Source organism: Silene latifolia, chromosome Y (genome assembly GCF_048544455.1).
Source record: "Silene latifolia isolate original U9 population chromosome Y, ASM4854445v1, whole genome shotgun sequence".
In the NCBI taxonomy this organism is placed as follows: domain Eukaryota; kingdom Viridiplantae; phylum Streptophyta; class Magnoliopsida; order Caryophyllales; family Caryophyllaceae; genus Silene; species Silene latifolia.
The window spans coordinates 334,899,445-334,905,293 of NC_133538.1; positions in this window are offsets into that span (position 1 = coordinate 334,899,445).

Consider the following 5,849-nt stretch of genomic DNA (forward strand, 5'->3'; position numbering starts at 1 on the left):
ATCAAGCTTCAGGATCCAAGACCAGATTCGAACCAGGAACCCCATTTTCATCCATTATCAAAAACATAGACTTCTCCAATTTTGGAACCCCGGAGAAGGATACATTATCCGATACCCCAACCATTCCCAATCATGAGACAAACAAAATCAAGCAAAGAAATAATGATGGCCATGCTTCGAGAAATTCAAAAACTCCACAACAAAATAGAAAACATACCCGGAGTGCCAGACCCTGTGGCTGAAGTAGAAGTTGACAGCTTCGCAGATTCACCCTTTGCAGATGAAATTGCAAAAATTGATCTCCCCAAGAAATTTACTGTTCCGTCCATGAGAACTTATGATGGAACGTCTGATTCACAAAATCACGTTGCCATATTCAAACAAAAATGTTGGTCGCCTCAATACCCAGTGAACTCGGGCAAGTCCGCATGTGTAAGGGCTTTGGTACAACCCTGACTGAGCAAAGATTACAATGGTTCATCAATCTCCCAAATGGAGGTATCAAGAATTTTGCACTTGATCAATGCCTTCAATCAACAATTCGCAAGCAGAGAGATATGGCCAAGAGACCCAAGAACTGCTTCGGGGTAAAGCAACTTCCTGAAGAATCTCTCAAAGAATTTCTCGCCGTATTTGTCAAAGAAAAGGTGGCCATTCCCAGGTGTGATGAAGAAACAATGCGGTGGAAGCCTTCGAGCAAGGAGTCCCCGCTGACAGACATCTATGCACCTAACTAAAAAAGCTTGCCCGACCTTTGCCACTGTTCAATCCATCGCTTTAGAGCATGTCGAGATTGGAAGAAGACCTCAACTTCAGACGAACTCATCCTGAGGAAAGCAAGGCTATGGACACACTAACAGAAAAGCTCCTACCGTAAAAGGAGGCAATCCCGATCGGACCCTATTCCAGGCCCGAACGATCCAAGTCAATATGGCACAAGAACATAAAGGTAACCTTTCTAGCCTTCCAACTATTCCTGAATATAACTTCTCTATTAATACCGCAGGATTAATCAAACGCCTGGAAAACCTGGGAGATACGGTCAGATGGCCAAAGAAATCCGACAACCCCAGGAAAGATCCAACAAGATGGTGTGACTTCCATCAGGACATCGGACACGGCACGAAGAAATGCATCCAACTCAAGAAACAGGTGGCATATCTTCTAAAGAAAGGCTACTTGAAAGACTTAATCCAAAGACCAAAAAGAACAAAAATGAAGAACAAAACAAGAGAGATCCAGAAGCGGCAGAGACCCTCCTCCTCCTCCCCTATCTATGAAGTCAAATTCATAAATGAAGGATCGAAAAATCGTGGTCCGACCACTCAACCGCCAAAAGAATATCCAGGGAATCCAGACTTCAACCTCCTTCCAGGCCCAAGTCATTGCCTGCTATTACCTTTGATGACTCGGACCTGCAAGGAATATCAGATCTACATCATGACAGCCTGGTAATCACCATGCAAATCGGCACAGCAAAGGTATCAAGAATCCTGATAGACGGAGGCAGTTCAATCAACCTGGTGATGCTTGACGTCCTCAAAGCTATGAAGATAGACGAAGGGAAGATCATCAAGAAATCCAGCGTCCTGGTGGGATTCAGTGGAGAAACAAAGAACACCTTGGGAGAAATCAGCCTGCCTACCTATGTAGAAGGCATGGCTTCATATGAAAGATTTGGAGTAATGGATTGCCTATCCTCGTATAATGTAATCCTGGGCAGACCATGGATCCACAATGTCAAAGCAATCCCATCGACATACCATCAATGCGTGAAAATTCCAACAGAATGGGGGATAACCACCATCAGAGGAGAACAAAGGACGGCTCAGGAATGTTACACTCAAGCTTTGAAACCCTCAAATTCAGGTAAGTCCCTCGCATAGAAATTAAAGTCACCTGTCAGGGAAGAGTATGTAGCACAATCACAGATGGAAACAGGAGAAGTCATATTAGATTCAGAATTCCCTGACAGGAAAGTACTCGTAGGGTCAGATACAACCGACTCAATCAGACCAAATCTGGTCAGCTTTCTCAAAACTAAAATGTCTTGTTTTGCTTGGTCACATTTTGATATGACTGGTATAGATGCTGATGTTATTACTCATAAGTTGAAGATTGACAAATCCTTTAAGCCTGTACAGCAAAAGAGAAGAAAATTCGCTGCAGAAAGGCATGAAATCATCAACCAAGAAGTTGACAAGCTACTGGACATGGGGATGATCAGGGAAGTAATGTACCCTGACTGGCTTGCAAACGTGGTAGTCGTCCAAAAGAAAAATGGAAAATGGAGAGTTTGTGTAGACTACACCGACATAAACAAAGCCTGCCCAAAAGATCCATTTCCCCTGCCACACATCGATGCAATGGTAGATGCCACTGCAGGCCACGAAATGTTAACATTCATGGATGCCTCCAGCGGATTCAATCAGATAAAAATGCACCCAGCAGACCAGGAAAGCACAGCTTTCATCACTGAAAGAGGTATATATTGTTATACTGTTATGCCCTTTGGATTAAAAAATGCAGGTGCAACCTACCAAAGGCTAGTCAACATGATGTTCAAAGACCAGATAGAAGACACCATGGAAGTCTATATAGACGACATGGTAGTCAAGTCAAAAAAGGCAGAAGACCACATCAAAGACCTGGAAGTAGCCTTTCAAATACTGGAGAAATTCAATATGAAACTCAACCCACAAAAATGCCACTTCGGAGTCTCAGCAGGCAAATTCCTGGGCTACATGGTGACAAAAAGAGGAATAGAAGCCAGCCTTGAACAGATCAAAGCTATTCTGGAGCTAGAACCACCAAAGACAGTCAAAGACATACAAAAGCTGACTGGAAGAATAGCGGCCCTAAACAGGTTCATTTCAAGATCATCAGAAAGGTGCAAATCATTTTATAACCTGTTAAGGAAGAACAAGGACTTTCAATGGACCCCTGATCATCAGACCGCCTTTGAAGGCCTAAAGATATATCTATCCTCTCCTCCCCTACTGGCAAAACCAATCAAAGATGAGCCCCTAACAGTATACCTGTCAGTCACAGAAATTGCTGTCAGTGCAGTCTTGGTCAAAGAAGATGACGGACAACAACACCCCGTCTATTATGTAAGTAAAAGTCTACTGGACGCAGAGATCAGGTATGGCCTGCTTGAAAAATATGTTTTAGCTTTAATTATGAGTTGCACAAAATTAAGACCATACTTTGAAAGCCACCCTATAATAGTCGAACCAATCTTCCTATCAAATCTTACTTAGAAAGCCGAATTATCCTGGACGAATGTGTAAATGGTCGATCTGACTAAGCACATACAATATAACATTTGAACCAAGGACAGCAATTAAGTCACAAGCACTAGCAGACTTTGTGGCTAATTTTAGTCCGACCCTAGAACCCGACCTAATAAAAGAAGTAAATAAACTGACCAAATGACCAAACAGACCTAGAATGGACCCTATTTGTCGATGGTGCAGCCAACACGAGGGGCACAGGGCACGGGAGTAGTACTAAAATCGCCACGGGGGGATAAGATAGTACAGGCTATAAGTCATGCATTTGAAGCCACCAACAATGAAGCGAGAATACGAAGCCCTAATAGTCAAGTTAAAGGTATGTATTGACCTTGGTGTACAAAACCTAAAGGTACGTGCGACTCCCTCCTTATTTCAAACCAAGTAAATGGGATATATACAAATAAAGACTCAAAGATGATGCTTTATTTAGATGTTGTTCAAATCTTAAAATCAAAATTTCGCAATTTTAATATTGACCAAATTCCCGGGACTTGAATACCTGTGCCGATGCTCTAGCCGGCCTAGGATCCAACTTCAGTCCCCTAGACTTCGACAAAATACCCATCGTACATTTATTAGAACCTGCAATAAACAAACAAAATGAAAGCTTCCCAATTTATATTGCCAATTCTTGGACAAAACCCTACTATGACTGGCTACAACAGGGAATCCTTCCCCTAAATAAGCAAGATGCCAGAGCACTAAAAATAAAAGCCGCTTCATATACTATTATTGACAACGTGCTTTTTAAGAAATCGCAGCCGGGTCGTACCTCGGATGCCTGGAACCACAAGAAGCTGAGCAGATATTATCCGAAATCCATGAAGGATACTGTGGAAATCATAAAGGTGGAAGAAGCCTGGCAAGCAAAGTACTCGTAAACAAGTTATTATTGGCCTACCCTGAGAGCCGATTGCCTGGATTTTAGCTCTAAATGCAAAGCTTGCCAGATTCACGGACCATATATCCATCAGCCATCTGAGGAACTACATTCCATATCCGCACCCTGGCCATTTATGAAGTGGGGCATGGATATAGTAGGAAAACTACCTCAAGCACCCTGGACGAAAGTTTTCATGCTAGCAATGACCGATTACTTCTCCAAGTGGATAGAAGTCAATCATACAGCAAGTCAAGGAGAAGGATGTCATAGCATTCATCAAACATAACATCATATGTAGATATGGCATCCCCTCTGAAATAGTATGCGACAATGGCACACAATTTGTGGGAAAAACAACGAAATTTCCTTCGTGCTCAATGGAACATCAACTGGTAACATCCACACCAGGATATCCAAAAGCTAACGGTCGAGGCGAATCCAAAGAATAAGGTGGTAATCACCGCATAAAGAAAAAGCTGGAAAGAAGAAAAGGCAGATGGGTGAAGAACTCCCCCGGTCCTTTGGGCGACAAACCACGCCTAAAACATCCACAGGCCAAACCCCTACTCCTTGGTCTATGGATGTGAAGCGAAATCCCGGTGAGGTGGACATTCCATCACCAGATGCAAACAAACACAATAACAAGCAATATACCTCTAATGGAGGACACCTAGACTTAACAGAAGAGCTAAGAGATGCAGCCAAGATCGATTAGCAAAGATACCAAAGAAAGGGTTGCGAAAAGCTACAACAAGACTGTCAAAGCCAGGGTATTCAGGGTAGGAGACCTTGTCCTCAGGAAAGTCTTCCAAAACACAAAAGAAAAGAATGCTGGCAAATTGGCCCCAACCTGGGAAGGTCCCTATCTGATTGATTCAATAGTCGGCCAGGGAGCTTATAGATTACAAACCCTGGACGGCGAAATGATCCCAAGAGCTTGGAATATTTCACATTTAAAACTATTTCACATATAAAATATATCTCCCAATCCAGGTACAACTTTTCACCTTGACATCTCTTGCCTGGAAACTACATGTATGATACTTGCAACTATATGAATAAATCCCGTATATGATTTCTTCAAATTATGTGCCCAAGTACTTATCTATGTTCTCATATTTACTTAGCGAAATCTTCAATACTTGTTTTACATATTGCATTTTTAAAACAAATCTTAAAGATTGGGGGCCACCCCACCAAATATCCAACGATATCCAAATTTCAAACAAAACAGCCTTTAAATATTGAGCTCCACTTAAACATACAAAGCCGGGGAAAACTTCTTCCCGACTTGTATAACATAGATGGGTCATAAGCCCTCCAGACAGGCAGGGGACGTAAGCCCTCCAGACAGGCAACAACCCCACCCATAACATACAATAAAAATAAGGATCGGCCGATCCAAGACAAAAATGGCCCGATCCAGTTAAAAAAATGGTCGATCCAAAGACACATCCAACATTTCAAAAGTACCTTATCAAAACACAAAAAGAAACAAACAAAGACCAAATATTTATTCATCCAAAATAATTGGCCTCACCACACACCTAATAACCATCCGTTCCAGGGACATCCCCCCTGGATGGGCCAAAAAACGTTTCTAAATATTCATTCCAGGGACATTCCCCCTGGATAGACCAAAACCTAAAAGAAAAACAAAACTAAGC